Below are 24,853 nucleotides of genomic sequence, written 5' to 3' on the forward strand. Positions count from 1 at the left end.
GCTGAAGCTCTCCTTAACTACAGAGGGTCTAAATTATTCATCGTTGCACAGGCTGGAGCAGCAGTGACTGAGCATTCCTGGGTAGGAAAAGACCCACCTGTCTCCACTGACTGCCCAAACCCATATTTTCAATTGTAGAGATAATGGTAAAGATGTGCACATAATAATTTTCTAATATGGAATAAGTAAAAATTATTTAAAAAATCATACAAGTGAAAAACCTTACAAAGAGGCAGACGCTGTTTTCACAAGAGTGTTGATACATCTGGAGTATCTCTCTGTTTTTACTTAACATATATTATGTGGTTTTGTGTAGATTAATTCCATATTTAAAGTATGGTTTCAATGAGTAAACTAAGAACAACGAGTCGTGCTGTTCTTCTCTCTTCCTTTAACTCTTGAGAGGAGTTAAAACCTCTTTTTTATGCTGAGTTGGAATAGAGTTGGGCAGATTCTTTCCTATCCTTAATGGCTTTTTATTCTGACAGTTAAAACTTCCAGTTAGGAATTTGCTTTGGGCTGAACATCTGACTCGTTAGGGCTGGAAAAGACCTCCAAGATTGTCATGTCCAACCTTTGACCAAACATCAGCTCTTCAACTAAACAGCACCAAGTGCCACACTGAGTTCCTTTCCAGGGATGGTGATTCCACCAGCTTCCTGTCCAGCCCATTCTAATCCCTGAACACCCTTTTGGCAAAGAAATTCTTCCTGATGTCCAGCCTGAACCTCATCTAGCACAGCTTGAGGCCATGTCCTCTTGTCCTGTTGCTAGTCCTGAGAAAGGAGGCTGAGAACCAATTTCCAGGGAGTTGTAGAGAGTGATAAGGACAAGATGAACACACCCACAATATTCGTAAATCAACTGGAAAAAACCACAACAAACAAATAACCCCACAAGACCTACTTACATGATGAAGTAGTCCAATCCTCAAAGTGCTTCATTGCTTTGTTTCCTCAGTATTGGAATTTATCTCTTCTTTTTAGTGTTCTTCTGTATGAGGTTGAATAAAATATAGTGTTTTTTAAAAAGTTGAAGTAATGGTTGTTGAAAAATAAAAATATTTGCTTTGAAAATTCAAACTCGCTACCATTCAAAAATGGTAGGAGGTTTATATCTGCCCCCAGCAAAGAAAGCAGCTCACAGTGGGTGAATATTTTGAAGATTATGAGGAAATGGGTTATTTTACCTATATAACCATTTTGTAGCCCGATTCAAAGGCTGTTTGTGTAACTGGAAAGCTTGTAAAGGTTGAGCATATACTATATGTTGGCTATCTTTTATGAATTTTGTTTGCTCTGGAAAAGAAAAGAAGAGTAAATAAATACTCATTCCATCTTAATAAACCTAACAATAAATCTATTCTGTGTAAAAGTATGCCAATGATCTTGAAAGTTCAAAGCCAATGTTCTAAAAATTGTGCAGACGTGACTTATTCCAAGATATTGTGCAGCTGGAATGCTGGGTTTTACCTCAGTTCCATAAATCCAGAGTTATCCTTTTGTTATCATATTCTCTTTCCACAGAAATAATTTGTTACAAATTAAGTTCTAACAAATTGCCTTGTTATCTTTGCTGTACAATCAGTTCTTCCAAACTGCAGGCACAAACCTTTGGAAGGGTTTACAAAGATTGATGTGGTGTGTTGGATGTGCACCAATAAGCCAAGATTGCTACATGTGATTGTTTCATAACAATTATCACAGATATTTTAAAGACAGCTTTTCTTTCTTTTGGAAAATGTGGGCTGGAAAAAGAAGCAGCAGACTTTTAAACAGACCTTATGATTATGACTAAATTATCTTTTCAGAGATATTTACATTTCAGCCTGCACCTGTTTTTCTTAGGAGAAACTAGTCTTTCCGTGATCTAGTTTATTTTCTTTTTTCTTCCCCCAGTCTCTGGTCCCCCATTTATATTTGTATTCCTTTTTTAGGGCAGGGGATAACCTGAAACAGAGGGGCCACGAAGACTTTCTGAGAGCCATCCTGTCTTTACCCTCTGATGTCCTGTGGGTTTTCAAGTGCTATTGCTCTCTTTCAGCCCCTAATCGTCCCTTGACAGGAATATTTAGTGTGCACATTTATATTCTTTCCTCCAGCATACTCACTCACAAGACTGTCATACCCACCTCAAACAAAAATATGTGCCCTCAGGAGCAGGATAATCTCCTGAGTGAGCAAGTCCAGGGCTTGAAAGGGTGAGTTGTTCCCAAGCTGACTCTAGCCACAGGATGTCAAACTTGCTTTAGCATTTTCAGGGAGCAATTTGCATAGCACCAGGCTTCACTGTAAAGCCTTATTTTTTTATTTTTTTTTTTTTTTTTTTTTTTTTTTCCTGTTTATCACAGCTTGTCTGCTTTAAAAGAAAAGATTTTGTTGCTATCATTTTTTTAATGGATTCTGCTGGGTGTATATATTCTCTGTGATCCTCCACGCTGTTGCAGGTTAGCCAGACCCTTTGTAGCTGCCCAGGACCCTTCCAAGAGGATGCCTGCAGCACTGGCCCAGGCACTGGCAGCCCCTTGGTTCTGCACTCTTAACCCGATTGTTGAAAAGCAGAGGTAGATGAAAGGCTTTATACATATAGTTCTGGCTGAGCTTTATAGGAAAAAGGGTCCACTGAGCTCAGTGGGGGCAGGATTAGAATGGAGCACTAGCGCATTCTGAAAACAAAAGCAATGCCTGTAGGGCTGCCCAGGATATCCCCACATTTTGAGTGACATCGATTTCCTGCTGTGCGCACATGCAAAACCTACATCTCCTCAGTAGGGAAGAGAGCATCATATTTATGCCTGGAGAGCATGACTCCTTAAGATGCACATTAGATTTATGTCTTCCTCTAGGAATTAATGAAACTTCAGGAATTATAATGAATGATATGGAGTGATTTATGAATGTCCATCACAGTTATTCATTTTGCTTGTTGAGGAGGTTTCCAGGTTTTATGAACGCTGCTTTTGCAGGTTCATTGCCCCTTATATATGAACAATAAATGTCCTGTTTCATGGTGGAAAAATGGCTTGATAAAAAAAAAAAAAAAGGCAATGTCATAAGGAACGTTTATAAACAGCTCCAGTATAAACCTGTGATCTGATAACAGCCATTCAGAAAAAAAATGAGGAACTGTCATGCTGGAAAGAGTCCTTCAGAGCAGAGCAGAGATAGATAATAAAAATCAGTGCTCATATTGTGGATTGGGAACTTGCTGCTTGACCCTACTTTCTATAAAGTTTGATCCTTCAGTCTCTGATCTTTCACACTTGAAGCCAGTGGAAGTTTTTCATCCTACCACTAAGCAAATCACAGGACTTTAGTGGAGCTAGTGTTTGGCTCTGTATGTCAAATTAAGCATGTGTGTGAAGGAGTGACATCAGAGAGCCAGAGCCCACCTGAATTAAAACATTCAACAGTGAATCATGGAGTGGAACAGCCTTTGTGGTATTTGCTTTCACAGGAAGATAGATGGCTTTTGTAAGCTCAATATCTTTTTTCATCCCAAGGCAGACACTCAGTGCTTGTGGTTGTGTTTGCAGTATTGTATGTGCCAGACAAATCCAGCCCTCCTCACTTTCACACAATGAATTTCCCTCTAATTTAATGGGTGTGGGATTTTGATCCTCTGCTGAGAAATAATTCCTGAAAAAACCTGTCCTGTTGGCTAGGTTTGTAGTGATGATTCCTCCACTATCTAATTATATTCTGATTTATCAGATTTGGACTATAGACCATAGAAAAAAAAATTAAACAGATAAACTGTTTGAAAGAGTTAAACTGTAATGAAAACACCATTCTATCTCTCATGCTTCTTTTTTTCCTTTCGGCATAATGTGGGATTGTGGTCTGGCTCGGATCTACCTAAAATATTGCATTGATTAGCCTTGCTGAGGAAAAAGGCTTCCTGAGATACTTTTCTCATCCTTATAATAGAGCTTTTGCCATTGTTTATTAATTCTTTGAAATATGAAGTTGTATAAAGGCAAGTTTAGTAAGTAGTTCTGTATTCTGGATTTTCTTCAGTCTAATGTTCTCAGGGAAATGAAACACAGCAGTGGGATCTGGAGGTTTGGAAAATTTACTATTCAAAATAGCCAACCTCAAGACACTGTTCCTGGAAGGGCAGGGCACAGCATGAAGATGACTGATGACTTCCCACTTTGGCATCAGTTTTTACACTGTTCATGGCACTTCTGATGCTTAAGTGGCCAAATCACATAGAGCCCATACATCTGCCTGATCTGGTTCTGCAAAATGATGTTCTTTGTAACCTGCTTGTGAAAGTGACTGTTGTTACCTAAGGGAAATTAATAAATATCTAAGCACTGCTAGCTACTGTGTCCTAGTTCTTTTAACTCAGTGGGCCTTGAAATATGTTTCTCTGAATTCTATGTTGCTTAATGAGAATTATTTTAATACCTAGGTCCTACTTCCTAGCATAAGGGTTTCTCAGTCCTAGGATCTATTAGGGTAAGTAGTAGTGGATATTCATAAAAGCTTACTTTGATTAAAAACATGGTGTGAAATTGAGATATACTGTGAGTAGGATCAAATTGGATAAAACCCTCCAACAGCTGTCTTTTTCTGTCAGCAGCACCATGGCTCTGTGTTCTCTGTTTTAGCTCCAAACTCTAGACTGTGTATAGGGCACTAAGTCAATGAGGCTTAGAAAGGATTTTTTAGATGAAAAAGTCATCTTTAATTTCAGTTATAGCGCCTGTTGATCCCCAGAACAAATATTAACTCCTCAAGAGATGCCATAGCTTTACGAACAGAAAAGCTCTTCTAAATTACATTATATACTCAGATAGTCCTTAACAAGGTGGCTTGAAAAGTTAGATGTGAAGAGCAGCACACATTCTGGTGTTCAGAGCAGAGCTATATAGTTTTTAGTTCTGATGATTATGTGGTATTCCATGAGCTGGAGGTCTGAGTTGTGACTTTCAAAACTATGGGGAGACATCTGTGCCTTTGCAGCCTGGAAAGAACCTAAATGTGATTGTGATCTATTTTGGAGCTTAGGAATCCCTACAAGACAGGGATCTCTCTTAGGAATCACACAGCTCAGTCCAGACAAGGTATAACTTGGTTTATAATGACAAAAGCAAATAAAATTGGATGTAATACTAATTTGTTATATAGGAATATTTCTATTAGTTTAGTTCACAATGCATATTTCTCTACATATGCTAGAATCTTGATTTTTCTTAGTATCAAGTTTACCATAACATTCCTGTCAATATTACTAAATTCTGTTGGGCTTCAGCTGCAACTCCCTTAAAAAAATCTTTCCTTGTATGTTGTGCAGGGCTGCACTAAATTCATCTGGGCAAGTTGTAATGTCTGTATTCTTGGCACTTTATTTTCTTCCTGGGGTCTAGGTCATTAAATGAAGAGATATTTCCCTTACTGCCATTGAACAACAGTGTGAATTATTTTTATTATAGTTGTATTTTGTAAACTATTGAACAACATGAGGGGAAGCCTGATTTCTGCCTTAAGAGAACTAGTTTTGGATATATAACAACTGCAGGATGTATTGTAACAATGTACACCTGTCTAACTGCAGGCCTTTTGTTTCCAAGACGTCTTCTGTCTTGGAATTTTTGATCTTTGTGACCACAAGGTCACTGCAGCTGAAATTCTGACTTTTTTCAGAGAGGTAATGGCAGAGGTGAATTTGTTATGTTCTCATCCACTCTCTCACATACAAGCAGGAGATCCTATTACTGTTATTTCTTTCCAACCTTGAGATAAATGCATTCCTTGCTGTCAGATGCAGACTTTATAGAGAAAAGTGTAATCAAAGCTACTGTAAAATAAAAGCACAGGGCAAACCGACCCGCTCAGCAGTAGCAGCAAATGAAAGATGTGGTTACATTGCTTTGTGCTGCTTTTGTGAGTAGATGTTATTTGGTGAGATTTCTCAAGAAAAATATATACTAAGCTACTTCTAACTATTGAACTAATCTTAAATTATTGAATTGTTTTTCAAAATATGACATTTGTTGGTTTGCAATGAGGGCCTAAGCTTCGAGGGTCTATAAGAGGATTTAATTTTCATTTATGCAAGGTATATGGCAAAAAGTAACTACCACAGGCTTGGTGATTATGTTGTTATCATTTCACTGACACCCAGAGACCTCAGCTGATTTGCTTTGGTCCTGAAGTACAAATCCAGGTCTATGCCTAAAGGAAAGGTGTACCTGATGTACCTGTGGACAGCCATGGCGCACGATGGCTTTGAGCAGCCTTTGAGCATCCTGTGAGCACACCCACTCTGGCCCTGCCTGGACATTTTGGGATGACCAAGGGGGACCCAGCTTAGGCTGCAATTTCCTTTCATTCATACTTAGTGGCTTAAAAAAACATACTGGGGAGCCCCAGATCGAGGCTTTCTCACTAAAACTCTTCTGTCAGTTTTCAGGAAAAAAACAATCCCTAACCCACTTAAGGTTAGGTTCTGTTTCACTACATGCACCAAGTTGCTGAAAATTACAACTTTGTTTTCCTGGCATTTAGTAAAAGCTGGTCCACAGTGTGTGCTTTGTTTGGGACTCTACCTTCTCAAGGCAATGGTTTGTGATTTTTGAGAATTAACAGGCAAATGTAAACAGTTAGCCTAACAGCAAGGCTTGTTCTTTTACTTCCCAAATCCTTCATTTTTTGGTGGTATGCCCCAAAATCTGCAATCCTGTAAAGTTCCTATCAGTAGTCTAAACTGCATGTACTCAGGGAGAAAGAAGAAAATCTAGCATGCAGGTGACCTGCAGGCTACACAAACTTGCTGTCAGGGGACAGTGAGATTAAGTCAGGATTAGTCAGGAAGGATCCTTCATGATTGCTAATAGGTGTGGTTTTGGATTAATTTTATATAATTTTCCATGGGTTAAAAAGGGTCACTCCCAGCTCCCATTTGTGCAAAATGCAGCTATTTGTTGTGATAAGAGGAACAGACTTTATTTGGACCTGTGCCAGAGATGACAGCAATACCATCTTCTCTGTTTTTCATATTACCCAGTGTGTTTATTTGGAAGGCCAAGCAAGGCTCTTTCTGAAGAGGCAGGAAGATGGGTAAGCCCTGCCCTGAAGGTCTTGCAATCTGAAGAGCTAAAACATGAAAGAAAGAAGTATAATATCCATATTTCTTCATCCCGTATTTGTGGCCTCTTTAAAACCAGCTTGAGCTCTAACCATGGCAGAAAAACTTACAGGACTGTCCAATGACTTCAGGGAATTTATGTTTGTTTCCACGACTGCAATTTAACTGCATCTGAGAGCAGACTAAAGGCACGTCTCTGTGTCCCTGAGCTCTCCTTTGTGCTGGCATTAATAGCTGAAGGACTGTACAGGGAGCCACCTCATGGAGCCACTGTTGTAAAGGATCTGATAATTTTGTCAGGTCACTTTTGCAGCCAGACCACTTCCCTGTGCTTCCCCTGCACTCAGAATGTCTGCTCTACACAGTGGCCAGCACTGGCAGGCTGGAGCACCTTCCTCGTGCAGCTATCCATGCTTAAATGAGATTAATCTGATTGTGACTATGCAGGTGGAGCTCTCATTTCACATATAGGCAGTGTCCAACCCAGAGTCAATATTAACAGGGAGTTCATGGAGATGCTTTTGGCAGGAGCAGTGGGAAGAGTGTTCCTTGGCTAATTTTGTAGCCCAGTGAAGGTCAGAGAAGCCCACAGGCCCTAGAATGGCTGTCTAACGTCACTGGGGTCCCTGGTAGTCTGGTGTCAAGGCATTGTGTGATATTAAAGGCCCACTTTGTGGAGATGTCCAGTAATATGAGTGTGGAAAAAAGCCCAAATGAATTCCAGGGAAATCTGTAGCTGTTGCAGCTATAGGAGTCCAGACATGTAATGCTGATGTTCCTGAGGGCCTCAGAAACCTTATTGTGATGGTGTTCAGGGTCAAAGATGGCCAATACTTTTAAGCTCCTGCTTTTTGAAGTCGAACTTGTCATGCTTGGGGCCCTGATTTATGATTTTTTAACATTTAGGTTGGCAGCAGAGAGAAAAGAAAATCTTTAACTTGATTTAAGGAAGAGGTTTGTCTTTGGCCTCTGTAATTTGTATTCCTGCCTGCATACAAATGCAGCCCCTGAGTTACCTTCCCAATTCTCCCCCTTGGCTCAGCCGTGTCTGTAACTCTGTGCTCTCATCCCTGCCCAGGGATGATGATGTGCCCTGGGAATTTCTCCTGGCTGGAATCTGGGCCTGCCCCCAGGGCAGCTTGCTGAATGGGATGGGATCCTCATCACTGTCCCTGGCTGACACCACCCTCACAGACAGATGGAGAGCTGGCTCTTAGTCCAGGCTTCAGGAGATTTTCCTTTATTTGGGATGATGATGATGAACAGAGCCATCTATTTTTCCCCTGTATTTTTTTCCCACAACCGCTGTTACAGAATTTTTATCTTTTATCATTAAATAGGCAAACCATTCATCAAGCAAATCTGGTACTTCTCAAAATACCATAAAGCTAAAAGGAAAAAAAAAGCATAGGAAGATAGATGTAATTGTTTGTTTAGTTTATCTTTATGTCCAAAGTGACTAATTGATTTCAAGTGATATTTTATAGAAATAGTTGATATCCAAAGCTAAAACCTCATGTAGCAAATCTCAGCACAGATGGTATTGTGGTTGCAATAAAAGAAAAATGGCATATAGTGAATGAGTAGAGAAGATTTCAAATCCAATATAGTAAGTCTTGAAAGATGGTTGGAAAAACAACACTTTATGTGTTGAGAAATTAGAAAGTTGGCTTCTGACAGAAATAGCACAAAACCTGGCCATAAATGATTTAATCTGCCAAACTGAGCTAAAGATACTCAAGGTAGGTGTGGAAATGAACCTTACATAAGTGAGGGCAGATAGTAGCCTCTTTGCTGAGTAACAAAATAAACCCCTTAGTCTGTACCTAAAAATATCTTGTGTTATGGAAGGATCTTTTGAGGAATAATATTGAGATGGTGACAGTGTTGATTTTCTGGGTAGAGGGAAACACCTGCTTTTAGCCTATGCAACAAACCAGCTCTGTGCCTGGACACTTTCAATTCAGCAGTTCTGAATTAGTATTCCAGGAACAAAGAGTTGCTCCGAGTTCATAAGCACCAAAATACAAAACCAGACACAACTGAATACCAAAGCATAAATTTGTGAGTGCAAATATGCTGTGCATGGAGGAGGATGTGCCAAGGAAGAGTGGCACAGAATTAGAAATGAAGACTGTAATGGTTAAATAGGCGCAACTGGAAAATCTGCCTGGACAGAACACAATTATTGGAGAGGCTGGAGAGGCTGGAGAGGCTGGAGAGGCTGGGTCTACCTGGAATGTCTTGGTATAAAAGACCTGAAAGCTGAATGTCTCCTTGGCTCAAGGGTGACACTCAGCACATTGTGGGATGTCCTGTGGACATGGCTGAGAGCAAAGAGGGCACCCAGCTCCAGCACCCCTGGGCTGTGGATGGCTGGGAGCTGAGGGACTGTGAGGAGAAATGTCAGATTTTGTGCCATGGTCTTAATTTTCTCCCCTGGCCATCTGCCTTCAGCTGCTGCTGGAGATTGGCTGCTGGCTTGGACAGATCCTGGGTCTGACCCAGTTCACATTTTCTCCTCTTCAGTGACAGCAGATGAATGTTGTGAAAGTCCTTAACAGCAACAATATGTTTAGTGAAAACCTTGGTGTCCTTCTTGGAGGTGGGCAAGGTTGATGTATCACAGAACTGGGCAGATGTCTGCAAACCCTCAGAAAATCAATTGAGTATATAATAAATTTAATAAATAAATGTACCTTTCTCTAATGAATAGGAGCATTTTCAGTGTTGGCTTTGGTAGGCATGTACTTTGCACACATATGTAGGAAAGGATTAGGAAAAAATTTTGATGGAAAAAAAATTAATTCAAACTCATTGACTCTAGCCTCAATAACAATATTCTATCATAATATTCACATTTTATGCTGACTGCCCATTAATGCTATTTCTTTTACCTATTCCACTGCTGCTGAGGCATACATTATTTTCTACAAGGCTTTGAAAGGCACAGACGAGCATTTTCAATGGGAAATCCTTTACCTCTTGTTATCTGTAAGTTTTGTTAACTCTTCTAAAATAAATCTTAGGACAGTCTGAGAGTCACATTCATTCATAATCTATATGGGTTCTGCAATGAAACAACAATTAAAATAATGTCTGTAATGCTAAGGTTACTGATCTCAAGAAGACAGTATTTGTTTCAGTTTCAGGATCATTTACAACTTCCATGATAATGGAACTGACATCTAAAGTAATTATTCTCCAAATAAATAATTAAGCTGAGTAAAGCAGGGCAATTTTAACTATTTATAGGAGGTGTCCCAAAAGACACTAATGGCAATGATTTTTTTTTTTTTTTTTTCTTAAAGAAAATGGGTTTACAGAATTTCTGCAAGTCATTACACAGGTCAAAGACAGCAATGTCCTCTGCTTTCAAGTAGAAGCCTTGAAGTGGCAGTCAGGGCTTTTCTTACTGCAGTTCAGACAATCTCAATGTTTTATGAAAATTATTAAGGAAGTTGGCAGTGTCCAAGTCTTTTCTAGTTACTTCTGTTAATTACACAGATAGAAAATTTTCACTGCTTTGATGGAAGACTATAGATATACAGTTAAAGGATTTTAGCCTGTGTTCTAGCTCATTTACTAGATCTCCACTGAACATAACTGGAGCCCAGTGAGGACCCTAGCTGTAGAAAAGAATAATGGGAATGCAATAAAATATGGTGAGCTGATTCACTGATGTAAAACAAGTATAACATTCTAAGCTGGCCAAGATATGTATGTTAGCACAGCCATGTGGGTTTGGGCTTTTGTGTGTAGAAGAGATGCAGAGACATTTCAGGATAAGTGCAATAGAAAATGCATCACTGTGTTCAAGGGTCATGGAGTAAATAACTCATTCAGAATGGGAATGGGAAACTGGGAATGGGAAAATGGGAATGGGAAACTGGGAATGGGAATGGGAATGAACTGGGGAGATCCTGGCGGAGCACGGTGAGAGCCGGAATTCGGGAATAAAAACCGGGAATTCCAGCCGGGAATTGGGAATTCCAACTGGGAATGGGAATGGGGAACTGGGAATGGGAAACTGGGAATGGGAAACTGGGAATGGGAATGGGAAACTGGGAATGGGAATGGGAAACTGGGAATGGGAATGGGAAATTGGGAATGGGAAACTGGGAATGAACTGGAGAGATCCTGGCTGAGTGCAGTGAGAGAGCCAAAATTTGGGAATAAAAACCGGGAATTCCAGGCGGGAATGCGGGAATTCCAACTGGGAATGGGAAACTGGGAAACTGGGAATGAACTGGGAATGGAACTGAGGAGATCCTAGCCGAGCACGGTGAGAGAGACGGAATTTGGGAATAAAAACCGGGAATTCCAGCCGGGAATCCGGGAATTCCAACTGGGAATGGGAATGGGAAACTGGGAATGGGAAACTGGGAATGGGGAATGGGAAACTGGGAATGGGGAACTGGGATCTGGGCTGGAATTTTGAGCTCAGGGTTTGGAATTCCATGATCAGGGTTGGGAATTCCTGGATCAGGGTTGGGAATTCCGGGCTCAGGGTTGGGAATTCTGGGATCAGGGTTCTGAATTTCAGGATCAGGGTTGGGAATTTTGGGCTCAAGGTTGGGAATTCGGGATCAGGGCTGGAATTTTGGTATCAGGACTGGGATTTCTCCAATCAGGGCTGGAATTTTGGGATCAGGGCTGGAATTTTGGGATCAGGCTCAGGAATTCCAGGCTCAGGGTTGGGAATTCCGGGCTCAGGGTCTGGAATTTTGGGATGAAGGTTCTGAATTCTGGGATCAAGGCTGGAATTCTGGGATCAGGGTTGGAATTTCAGGCTCAAGGTTGGGAATTCCGGGCTCAGGGCTGGGATTTCTCCAATCAGGGTTTGGAATTCTGGGCTCAGAGTTGGGAATTCCGTGCTGAGGGTTGGAATTCCGGGCTGAGGGTTGGAATTCCGGGCTGAGGGTTGGGAATTCCGGGCTGAGGGTTGGGAATTCTGGACTCGGGGTTGGAAATTTCAGGATCAGGGTTGGAATTTTGAGATCAGTGTTTGGGAATTCTGGGCTCAGGGTTGAGAATTACGGGCTGAGGGTCGGAATTTCCGTGATGAGGGTTGGGAATTCCGTGCTGAGGGTCGGGAATTCGGGGCTCAGGGTTGGAATTTCAGGATTAGGGCCGGAATTCTGGGATCAGGGCTGGAATTTGGGGATCAGGGCTAGAATTCTGGGATCAGGGTTGGGAATTCCAGGCTCAGGGTTGGAATTCCGGGATCGCGGTTTGGAATTCCGGCCTCAGGGTTGGGAATTCCGGGCTCAGGGTTTGGAATTCTGAGATCGGGGCTGGAATTTTGGTATCAGGACTGGGATTTCTGCAATCAGGGCTGGAATTTTGGGATCAGGGTTGGGAATTCTGGGCTCAGGCCATTCAATCCCTCTGGAATTCTGGGCTCAGGGCTTGGAATTTCAGGATTGGGGTTGGAATTTTGGGATCAGGTTTCTGAATTTTGGGATCAGGGTTTGGAATTTGGGAACAGGGAGGGCAAACCCCTCTGGACTTTTGGGATCAAGGCTGGAATTTTGGGATCAGGGTTCAGGATTTTTGGGCTCAGGGTTGGGAATTCCGGGATCAGGGCTGGAATTTCAGGATCAGGGTTCAGAATTCCAGGATCAGGATTCTGAATTTTGGGATCAGGGCTGGGAATTCCGGGCTCAGGGTTGGGAATTCCGGGCTCAGGGTTGGGAATTCCAGGCTCAGGGTTCTGAATTCTGGGATCAGGGTTTGGAATTTTGGGCTCAGGGCTGGAATTTCAGGATTAGGGCCACAATTCCGGGATCAGGTCTGGAATTTCGGGATCAGGGTTTGGAATTCCGAGCTCAGGGTTAGAACTTTGGTATCAGGACTGGGATTTCTCCAATCAGGGTTGGGAATTCCGGGATCAGGGTTGGGAATTCCGGGCTCAGGGCTGGGATTTCAGGATCAGGGCTGGAATTTCGGGATCAGGGTTGGAATTTTGGGATCAGGGCTGGAATTTTGGTATCAGTGCTGGGATTTCTCCAATCAAGGCTGGAATTTTGGGATCAGGGCTGGAATTTTGGGATCAGGATTGGGAATTCCAGGCTCAGGGTTGGGAATTCCGGGATCAGGCCATTCAATCCCTCTGGAATTCCGGGCTCAGGGCTTGGAATTTCAGGATCAGGGTTGGAATTTTGGGCTCAGGGCTGGAATTTTGGGATCAGGGCTGGGATTTCTCCAATCAGGGCTGGAAATTTGGGATCAGGGTTGGGAATTCCGGGCTCAGGGTTGGGAATTCTGTGCTGAGGGTTTGGAATTCCGCGCTGAGGGTTGGGAATTCCATGCTGAGGGTCGGGAATTCCGTGCTGATCCCACCCCCCTCCGGAATTGCAGGCCGGTTCCCGGAGGCGCTGGAGCAGCACCGTGGCCGGCGACGCCCTCGGCACGGCCGTGGCACACCGCAAGGTGGGAGAGCGCCTGGCCGAGCTGCAGCGCTTCCCCGAGGCCCTGCAGGTCAGGAAAACCGGAATTCCGGGAATTTCCGGGAATTCTGGGGGGTTTGGGAATGTTACAGGGGGTTTGGAGGGGATTTGGTGAAGGAAAATCGGAAAAATGGGAAAATTTGGTGCACCCAGTCCTGAGCTGCAGCACTTCTCTGAGGCTCTGCAGGTGAGAAAAATGGGAATTTTGGGAATTTTTGGGAATTTTGGGAATGTTGAGAGAAGTTTTTGGGAATTTTGGGAATGTTGAAGGGGGTTTGGAGGGGATTTGGTGAAGGAAAATGGGAAAAATGGGAAAATTTGGCGCACCCGCTCCTGAGCTGCAGCGCTTCACTGAGGCCCTGCAGGTGAGAAAAATGGGAATTTAGGGAATTTTTGGGAATTTTGGGAATGTTAGAGAGATTTTAGAGGGATTTTAGAGGGATTTGAGGAGTTTTGGAAGGAGGAAATTGGGAAAATGGGAAAATCGGGAGCGCCCGGCCGAGCTCCAGCGCTTCCCTGAGGCCCTGCCGGGGAGAAAAATGGGAATTTTGTGAATTTTTAGGAATTTTGGGAATGTTGGGAGAAGTTTCTGGGAATTTTGGGAATGTTAGAGGGATTTCAGAGGGATTTGGAGAAGTTTTGGAAGGAGAAAATCGGGAAAATGGGAAAATCGGGAGCGCCCGGTCGAGCTGCAGCAATTCCCTGAGGCCCTGCAGGTGAGAAAAATGGGAATTTTGGGAATTTTTGGGAATTTTTGAGAATGTTGAGAGAGATTTTTGGGAATTTTTGGGAGTTTTGGGAATTTTTGGAATGTTAGAGGGGGTTTGGAGGGGTTTGGGATGGGTTTGGAAAGGAGAAAATGGGAAAATCGGGAGTGCCCGGCTGAGCTCCAGCGCTTCCCTGAGGCCCTGCAGGTGAGAAAAAACGGGAATTTTGGGAAGTTTTGGGAATCTTCAGAGAGATTTTTGGGAATTTTGGGGAGTTTGGGGAATGTTAGAGGGATTTTGGAGAGATTTGAGGAGATTTGGAGGGGATTTGGAAGGAGGAAATTGGGAAAATGGGAAAATCGGGAGCGCCCAGCTGAGCTGCAGCACTTCCCTGAGGCTCTGCAGGTGAGAAAAATGGGAATTTTGGGAATTTTTGGGAATTTTGGGAATGTTGGAGAGGTTCCCTGAGGCCCTGGATTTGAGGGAGAACCGATTTTCCCAATTTCCCCCTTTTTCCCCCATTTTTTGTGCCACACTCAGTTCGGGACTCAATATTTCTCCATTTTTCCCCAATTCTCTCCAAATTTTTCCCAATTTCCCCCAATTTTCCCCCAATTTCTCCCATTTTTCCCAATTTTATCCTGATTTCTCCCATTTTTTTCACAATTTCCCCCAAATTTTCCCCAATTCCCCCAAATTCTCTCCCAATTTTGTCTCTATTTCCTCCCAATTTTTCTCAATTTTCTTCGAATTTTTTCCGAATTTCTCCCAATTTTCTCCTGTTTTTTCCCCATTTCCCCCCAATTTTCCCCATGTTCCCCATTTTTACCAAATTCCCGTTTTTTCTCCCCATTTCGCAGCACCGGCAGCAGCACCTGCAGGGCGCTCTCCGTCTGGGCTCGATGGTGGAGCAGCAGCGCGCGTGGGCCACCATCGGCCGCACCTTCCTGCTCATGGCCGAGGCCGTGCCCACATCCCCAATCCCGGAATTCCCCGAATTCCCGGAATTCCCGGAATTCCCGGAAAGCCCCGAGGGAGCCGAGGGACCCTCAGGAAATTCGGGAATTTCGGGGGATTGGGCGCTGCGCCAGGCACTGGCGGCGTTCCAGAACAGCCTGGACATCGTGGAGACGCATCTGGAAGGTGCCGAGCCAGGGGAATTTTTTGGGAATTTTTGGGAAAATTTTGGGAATTTTTCAGGAATTTTTTGGGGATTTTTTTGGATTTTCTTGGGATTTTCCCAGAATTTTGGTATTTTGGGAGGGAATTCCCGGATTTCCTGCGGAGCCTCCGGCCCCAGCGGCTCCTGGCAGAGGCCGAGGCCGCCATGGGACAGGTCAGGAAATCTGAGAATTTTCAGGAATTTTTGGGAATATTTTCGGGAATTTTTGGGGTTTTTTTGGCAATTTTTTGTGATTTTTTTGTGATTTTTTCGATTTTTTTTCTGATTTTTTCCATTTTTTCCGAGTGTTTTTTGAGTGTTCAGACGCTTCTGGAATTTTGGGAATTTTTTTGGGATTTTTGGGAATTTTTCAGGAATTTTTGAGAATTTTGGGAAGTTTTTGGGAATTTTTGGGGTTATTTTGGGTGGCGTTCCAGAGCAGCCTGGACATCGTGGAGACACAGCTGGAAGGTGCCCATTGAGGGGAATTTTTGGGATTTTTGGGAATTCTGGGAAGTTTCTGGGTGTTTTCGGGAAGTTTTTTGGGAATTTTTGGGTTTTTTTTGGTGGCGTTCCAGAGCAGCCCGGACATGGTGGAGACGCAGCTGGAAGGTGCCAATCCAGGGGAATTTTGGGATTTTTTCGGGGATTTTTGGGAATTTTTTGGGATTTTTGGGAATTTTTCAGGGATTTTTGGGAATTTTTCGGAAAACTTGGGAATTTTGGGAATCCTTTAGGAGTTTTTGGGGGGTTTTGAGGGAGTTTCGGGGGATTTTTTTGGCTTTTTAAAAATTATTTCTTAGGGATTTTTAGGGATTTTTTTTGATTTTTTAGGGGGTTTTGGGAAAATGTGGGGATTTTTTAAAATTTTTTGGGATATTTGGATTTTTTAGGGCACTTTTTGGGAGTTTGGGGGATTTTTGCAGAGGTTTTGGGAATTTTTTGGGGATTTTAGGAGTTTTAGGAAATTTTTTGGGAGGTTTTAGGGAATTTTTGGGAATTTTGGGAAGTTTTTTGGGAATTTTTTGGGTTTTTTTCGGTGGCGTTCCAGAGCAGCCTGGACATCGTGGAGACCCAGCTGGAAGGTGCCGATACAGGGGATTTTTGGGAATTTTGGGGAAAATTTTGGGATGTTTTGGTCCTAAATCCTGGAATTCCTTTTTTCCCGCTGTAATTCCCGATTTTCCAGGCCAGGTGCTGTCCCGGGAGCTGCTGTGGATGCGGAGCCCAAATTCCCCAATCCCAAAATTCCCAAATCCCAGAATTTCGATCCCAAATCCCAGAATTCTGATCTGAAATCCGGGAATTCTGATCCCAAATCCCCAAATTTTGCTCCCAAATTTCCAAAATTCCCATTGCAAATACTGGAATTCTGATCCCAAATCCCAAAATTCCAGTTCCCAAATCCTGGAAAGTTTCCATCCCAAATCCCCAAATTTTGCTCCCAAATTTGGGAATTTTGATCCCAAATCCCCAAATCCCAAAATTCCGGATCCCAAATCTCCAAATTTTGCTCCCAAATTTGGGAATTTCGATCCCAGATCCCAGAATTCCCATCCCAAATCTGAGAATTTCGATCCCAAATCCCGGAATTCCCAATTTTCCCACTTTTATTCCAGATTTTGGAATTTGGATTGAAAACCTCCAAGATTTCGCTCCCAAATCCGGGAATTCTGATCCCAAATCCCCAAATTCTGATCCCAAATCCCCAATCCCAAATCCCGGAATTTTCAACCCCAAATTTGGGAATTTTGCTCCCAAATCCCCAAATTTTGGTCCCAAATCCAGAAATTTCGCTCCCAAATCCGGGATTTACGATCCCAAATCCCGGAATTCCCCATTTTCCGGCTTTTATTCCCGATTTTGGAATTCTGATCAAAACCCCCAAAATTTCGCTCCCAAATCTGGGAATTTCAATCCCAAATCCAGGAATTTTCAACCGCAAATCCCCAAATTCCCATCCCAAATCCCAAAACTCCTGAACCCAAATCCCAAATTCCTGATCCTAAATCCCAAAATTCCCGATCCCAAATCCCCAAAATCCTCATCCCAAACCCCAAACCCGAAATCCCAAATTTCCCATCCCAAATTCCCAAAATTCCATCCCAAAATCCCGAAATTCTGGATCATTAATTCCCCAAACTCCTGATCCCAAAATACCAACCAAAATCGCATCCAAAATCCCAAATCCCCAAATCCCCAAAATTCCCGACCCTAAATCCCCAAATTCCTGATCCAAAATTCCCAAAATTCCCAAATCCCAAAATTCCCGATCCCAAATTCCCCAAATCCCAAAAACCTGATCCCAAATCCATCCCGTTCCCACATTCCCGGGCCTTGGAGCCCTTGGAGGTGGGAACCCCAAATTCCCAAATTTCCCACCCCAAAATTCCCAAAATCCCAAAATTCCCATTCCAAATCCTCAAAATTCTGATCCTAAATCACCAAAATCCCAAACTTCCTGCTCCTAAATCCCCAAATTCCTGATCCTAAATCCCCAAATTCCCAAAATTCCTGGTCCTATACTCAAAATTCCCGATCCTAAATCCCCAAATTCCTGATCCAAAATTCCCAAAATTCCATCCCAAATTCCCAAAATCTCAAAATCGTGATCCCAAATCCATCCCCATTCCCCCATTCCCGGGCCTTGGAGCCCCTGGAGGTGGGAACCCCACATTCCCAAATTTCCCATCCCAAAATCCCAAAATTCCATTCCAAATTCCCAAAATCCTGAAATTCCCATTCTAAATCCCTAAAATTCTGATCTTAAATCACCAAAATCCAAAATTCCCGCTCCTAAATCCCGAAATTACCGATCCCAAACCACCAAAATCCCAAAATTCCTGATCCTCAATCCCCAAATCCCCAAAATACCAAAATTCCCAATCCCAAATCCCCAAAATCCCAAAATCGGGATCCCAAATCCATCCCTGTTCCCAAAATCCCAAAATCCCAAGATTCACATTCTAAATCCTTAAAATTCTGATCCTAAATCACCAAAATCCCAAATTCCCGCTCCTAAATTCCCAAACTCCTGATCCCAAACCACCAAAATCCCATCCAAAATCCCAAATCCCTAAATCCCCAAAATTCCCGATCCTAAATCCCAAATTCCTGATCCAAAATTCCCAAAATTCCCATAATTCCCATCCCAAATTCTTGATCTCAAATCCCCAAATTCCCGATCCCAAATCCCCAAATTCTCGAAATTCCCAAAATTCCGAAATTCCCGATCCCAAACCACCAAAATCCCATCCAAAATCCCAAATCCCCAAATCCCCAAAATTCCCGATCCTAAATCCCAAATTCCTGATCCAAAATTCCCAAAATTACATCCCAAATTCCCAAAATCCCAAAATCCTGATCCTAAATCCATCCCTGTACCACATTCCCAGGCCTTGGAGCCCCTGGAGGTGGGAACTCCACATTCCCAAATTTCCATCCCAAAATCCCAAAATCCCAAATCCCCAAATTCCCCAACTGGTCTGGACTGGTTTGAACTGGTTTGGACTGGTTTAAACTGGTTTGAATTGGTTTGGACTGGTTTGAACTGGTTTGGACTGGTTTGAACCGGTTTGGACTGGTTTGAACCGGTCTGGATTGGTTTGAACTGGTTTGAACTGGTTTGAACCGGTCTGGACTGGTTTGAACTGGTCTGAACTGGTTTGAACCGGTTTGAACTGGTTTGAACTGGTTTGGACTGGTTTGGACTGGTTTGGACTGGTTTGAACTGGTTAGAACTGGTTTGGACTGGTTTGAACTGGTTAGAACTGGTTTGGACTGGTTTGAACGGGTTTGGACTGGTTTGAACCGGTCTGAACTGGTTTGAACCGGTCTGGACTGGTCTGAACTGGTTTGAACTGGTTTGAACCGGTTTGGACTGGTTTGGACTGGTCTGGACTGGTTTGAACCTGTCTGGACTGGTTTGGACTGGTTTGAACCGGTCTGGACTGGTTTGAACTGGTTTGGACTGGTCTGAACTGGTTTGAACCGGTCTGGACTGGTTTGGACTGGTTTGAACCGGTCTGGACCGGTTTGGACAGGTTTGAACCGGTCTGGACTGGTTTGAACTGGTTTGAACTGGTTTGAACCGGTTTGGACTGGTTTGGACTGGTTTGAACCGGTCTGGACTGGTTTGAACTGGTTTGAACTGGTCTGAACTGGTTTGAACCGGTCTGGACTGGTTTGGACTGGTTTGAACTGGTCTGGACTGGTTTGGACTGGTTTGAACTGGTTTGAACTGGTCTGAACTGGTTTGAACCGGTCTGGACTGGTCTGAACTGGTTTGAACTGGTTTGAACCGGTCTGGACTGGTTTGAACTGGTTTGAACTGGTTTGGACTGGTCTGAACTGGTTTGAACCGGTCTGGACTAGTTTGAAATGGTTTGACCTGGTTTGAACTGGTTTGAACTTGTTTGAACCGGTTTGAACTGGTTTGAACTGGTTTGGACTGGTCTGGACTGGTTTGAACCTGTCTGGACTGGTTTGGACTGGTTTGAACCGGTCTGGACTGGTTTGAACTGGTTTGGACTGGTCTGAACTGGTTTGAACCGGTCTGGACTGGTTTGGACTGGTTTGAACTGGTTTGGACTGGTTTGGACTGGTTTGAACCGGTCTGGACTGGTTCAAACTGGTTTGAACTGGTTTGGACTGGTTTGAACCGGTCTGGACTGGTTTGAACTGGTTTGGACTGGTTTGAACCGGTCTGGACTGGTTTGAACTGGTCTGAACTGGTTTGAACCGGTCTGGACTGGTTTGAACTGGTTTGAACCAGTTTGGACTGGTTTGAACTGGTTTGAACCGGTTTGAACTGGTTTGAACCGGTCTGGACTGGTTTGGACTGGTTTGAACTGGTTTGAATTGGTGTGGACTGGTTTGAACTGGTTTGAACCGGTCTGGACTGGTTTGAACTGGTTTGAACCAGTTTGGACTGGTTTGAACTGGTTTGAACTGGTTTGGACTGGTTTGAACTGCTTTGGCTGGTTTGAACCGGTCTGGACTGGTTTGAACTGGTTTGAACCGGTCTGGACTGGTTTGAACTGGTTTGAACTGGTCTGGACTGGTTTGAACTGGTTTGAACTGGTTTGGACTGGTTTGAACTGCTTTGGCTGGTTTGAACCGGTCTGGACTGGTTTGAACTGGTTTGAACCGGTCTGGACTGGTTTGAACTGGTTTGAACCGGTTTGGACTGGTTTGAACCGGTTTGGACTGGTTTGAACTGGTTTGGACTGGTTTGAACTGGTTTGAACTGGTTTGAACTGGTCTGGACTGGTTTGAACCGGTCTGGACTGGTTTGAACTGGTTTGGACTGGTTTGAACCGGTTTGAACTGGTCTGGACCGGTGTGAACCGGTCTGGACCGGTTTGAACTGGTTTAGACTGGTTTGAACTGGTTCGGACTGGTTTGAACTGGTTTGGACTGGTTTGGACTGGGTTGAACTGGTTTGGACTGGTCTGAAGTGGTTTTACTGGTTTGAGCTGGGAATGGCTGCCATGAACACAGAGACAATCAATGCCCGTGCTGTTTGATTCCAGTGCCAGCTCTGCCAATGCCAATGGCACTGCAATACCCTGTTACTGTGATCTAAGGCCCAGCGCTGTGCTGACCCCAGCAGAAGCTCCTTGCTGACTCTGCCAGGTACCGTGGCTGCAGCAGCAGTTCCACACACGATTACTCCTTTTGGCATGTGACCATTGCTGAAGGACATTGTCAAAAGCAGAGTTTTTTGGTTTTTTGTTTTTTGTTTTTTTTTTCCTACTTACAGTTTGATAGGCTTTTATTTTATTCTGCAGCTGTTAAAGTGTAGGGTATTAAAATTAAGTCTGGGAGTACTGGAAAAATCCTGTACAGTGAGCTGTGCCCCAGTGCCTGAGGTCTCGTTTTGAGGTAGATCTGTTATCAGACATGAAACTGGAAATAGCAGCTCTCACTTGATGGGCTTTGCTTTGGTAGAGGAACAAAGGTACTAAGAATCTGTAGCTGATAGTCATTGCTATTTTTATATCAAAGCTTCCTTATCTACTTGGCAAGTGATTCAGGGATTTTCTCTCTCTCCTAGGTGCCTCTGCAATATGTTTGTTGTAATCTCTCATATATCCTCATTATGCTTTTTGCTCCTCATTAATAAGAAATGAAGAAGTCAGGTTGCGTTAGTTCTCTTATCTTATCCATCTCTTTTAAGAATTCCTCCCCAAAAAGTTAAATGCCCTCTTTTCACTTGACTTTCTCATTTCCCTTTCCTATGAGCTTTTCTTCTCCATTATGTGCTCACAATATCTCTGCTCTGTGACCTGAATTGACCTCCCCAAAGCTTTTAACAAAATGATTAAATACAGAATTTTTAGCTTTCATATGTGCATTGCACACACCAGCATTATTCTTATGTGTATAAATATACTTCTGCTTAGTTTTTAATCCTTTCCTATACCAAAGGAAAAATAAAAGGAGTGATGGCATGTTTTTTGGTAATGTACAACTGTATTTCAAGTAACTCTGACATAATTTCAGAAAAAAAAAAAAGTTACCAAATGGGAGAATCGCACCTCTGTAGTCCTTCCCAATACTAAGAACCAGGCCATGCAAAACTGACACAGTGGAGGTCTGCTTTGCTGGGGCAAAAGTCCTAAAGTCTCTGAAACACCACTGGGTTTATTGCTCTATCATGCTAAAGATACCAGGGAATTTTGGTAAAGTGCTGATGCAAAATACTATGGGATGGCTGCCGTAGATGCTATACATTTTACTCCTTGCCTACAGTATCACTCTTTGAGTCCCATTTCACAGACCCTAAAGGGGAGGTAAGGAATGCTGCAATCTCCACCATCTAGAAAAATGGCTGCTGTATGATAGAAAACCAGCAACTTGTCTCAAAGAATATTCCATAATCCACTGACCTGTGGGTGTCTGGGGTGCCAAAAGATGAGGAGGCATGGCTGCACAGGGCGCTGGTCATCGCAGGAGCTCCCCAAGACCCAGAGGAAATGAAAATGCTGCTCAGAGCAGGAGCTGAATGTCCTTTCATCTGCTGGCATTGGAGAGACCAACCTGCAAGTGAAAAAGGCACATTGACAGCTGGAAGCCTTTTGCTCAGTGCCTCCATTTTGCTAAAGCAATTCCTTAACAACATACAGTTCCTGGATTCCTTTTTATGGGCTAAGTTATGAGCATTGTGTTGGTATGCTCCCTGCTCTTTGTGAGCAGGAATATAAACCAAAGTGCTGCTTCTGAGCCTGTGCCCTTAGTGAATCAGATTTTTACATCAGTTCTCTACCTATTCACTTTCAGGTCTTTTTTTTTTTTTTTTTTTAAGAGTATTTTGCTACAGCTCACGCTAAAAAATTCTCAGTTCCATTGCCGGTGCTTCGGCATAGCCTCCAGGCTCCTGTAGTGAATTGTGTCTGATGCAGCTTCAATCCACAATATATCTCCTATTTCCCTACAGTTGCTCTCCATTTTCTTTTAAACTGTGAGCCAAAAATCACAATTCTTGGAAGGACTTTTACACCTATACTAAAAAGTATGCTTTTACCAGGGATTTCTGCCTGCATGTGCTGTGAAAGACAGTGAAAAAGGGGACAGGGAAGCATGGTGGGAATTTTCTCCTCCTTTTGAAGCCCTGCATGAATGTGCTGCTTTGGAGGGACAGTGCTGCCCAGTGCTGAGGGTGTGTTGGGTTGGATGGGTGTGTGCGTGTCTGCATGCAAACAAAGGTGCTCCCCTTCCCTCAGCACCTGTCTAGTAAGGGACACAGCCACTGCCATTGTCACTGCCATCAGATAATTTTTACACAAGATGCAGCTAGGGGAAGGGCAAAGCCACATTATCTATGTAGGCTGTGCTTCCATCACAGTTTTGTAGTTGCTTCAAGTTGCATAAGCATGCAATCTCATTTAAATCCTGGATACTAATCCACGTGTACTGCTTCTGAAGACACTACTGCTGCCTTTTACTGTGTCATAAATTTGCACTTATCTTAAAATAGAAATTCAAATTTTGTTCTAAACACCTTTGTAGGTGTTAGAATTGGTGTTTTAGATACCAATTCATCCAGTATTGGAACGTCTGCCTCTCCTAACAAGAGTGTTTTGAGGATCATGAGCCACTTGAAGGGATTTGTGGGGGGTGTGTGGTGCTTCTGAGTGTGCAAAATTACATGAGATAGATTTGGGGCAGCATTTCCTTTTTACTTCCTGGACCCACAACACTTTGTTATCCTGTTTGCTGCCTTCAAGACTTGCACTGAGTAACTCTCTGGAGTGAAAGCTGGTGTTGGGGGAGAGAATAGCAAGCTGGGGCACTCTTAACACTTATGGGTCTAAGGCTGCCTTCTAAAGTTGAGAATTTTTATTTCCCAAGACTTTTCTGGATGGTTCTCAGCTAGGGCCATGATTGTTTGGCAGTGAAGACCCAAACTCTGCAAAAGGAGACTCACACCCAGAGCTTGTGTTCCCTCTGTTTGTCCAAAAGGAAGAGAATAGCCAAAACGATTGTTTTGAAGTATATAGGATTATTACTACTCTGCTGAGCTTGACAGGCCATTTCCTTCCATGTAAATATAAACACTGGTCATAAATGGAAAAAGATGCAAGAACTACAGATTAGGAACATAAATTGTTAACTTGTTGGGCTTCATGTCCCCACTCTCCAACAGAGAAGGAAGGGCCAAATCATGGATGTGAACAAAGTAAATGTCAAGTAAAGGGAGAAAAATGAGTGTATGAATATTTGCATATGTACAGGAGAGAAAATCTTGGGCAATTTTCTTATGGCATTTCTTTGCTCTTGAGATGAATTTTAAATAACAGGAAATAATTCTTCTAGGGTTTTCCATAAATGATGATTTATATAATTTTGCCTCAAGGCAATTCCTATGATATATAGATAAAAATATATCAATATTTGTGCAGATACATCCGCTATGGATGAGTCATATTTCTTCAATTAAAAATGTATTCTTGATGCAAACATTTCTAAAAGTTGTCATGTTCCCCCATTCATCTCCTGTTGCATTTTCCAGTTTTCCTACACGTAAAAGGTTATTTTTATTAAAATAAAATGTTTGCAAATGTCCTGGAGATTTTTGTTAAGTAATTAAGAGACAGTAATAAATTAATGTATTTTTATAGAATTCCATGAATTGTGTTGACATTGCAATCCTGTAGACTTAGTTCTAAATGAAGCAACAAGTCTGGCAGGGGATTGTAATTTGCAAATGAGTTGTAGAAGTTAGTCCCAGCCATGTGCAGTGACACTGTCTTCTGGAATACAGCAAGTCCCAGTTGCAGATTTGTTGATCTGCACCCTTTCCTTCAGAGTGGGATTTGTGTAAGGAAGAGCAATTCCATTCATAACACAGTGCACCTATTCCAGCTTCCCATTTCCATACATCTGTGCTATTGCAAGCAAATCTGCTGCTCCTCTTTAGTGGGATACAC

The 24,853-nt window shown here is 42.9% G+C and overlaps 1 long non-coding RNA gene across 1 annotated transcript in view; it reads right to left on the reverse strand.

Annotated features, from left to right (window-relative positions):
• Positions 1–451: 451 nt before the first annotated feature.
• LOC121470283 (uncharacterized) overlaps positions 452–24,853 on the reverse strand; it is a 301,619-nt gene continuing 277,217 nt past the window's right edge. The window contains exons 3-4 of the long non-coding RNA XR_005981040.2: positions 22,313–22,463; positions 452–993 (exon numbers count right to left, since the gene is read on the reverse strand). This is a non-coding gene — a long non-coding RNA (uncharacterized lncRNA). The remainder of the gene's footprint in view (positions 994–22,312; positions 22,464–24,853) is intronic.

This window comes from Taeniopygia guttata, chromosome 7, assembly GCF_048771995.1.
Source record: "Taeniopygia guttata chromosome 7, bTaeGut7.mat, whole genome shotgun sequence".
NCBI classification, from domain to species: Eukaryota; Metazoa; Chordata; class Aves; order Passeriformes; family Estrildidae; genus Taeniopygia; species Taeniopygia guttata.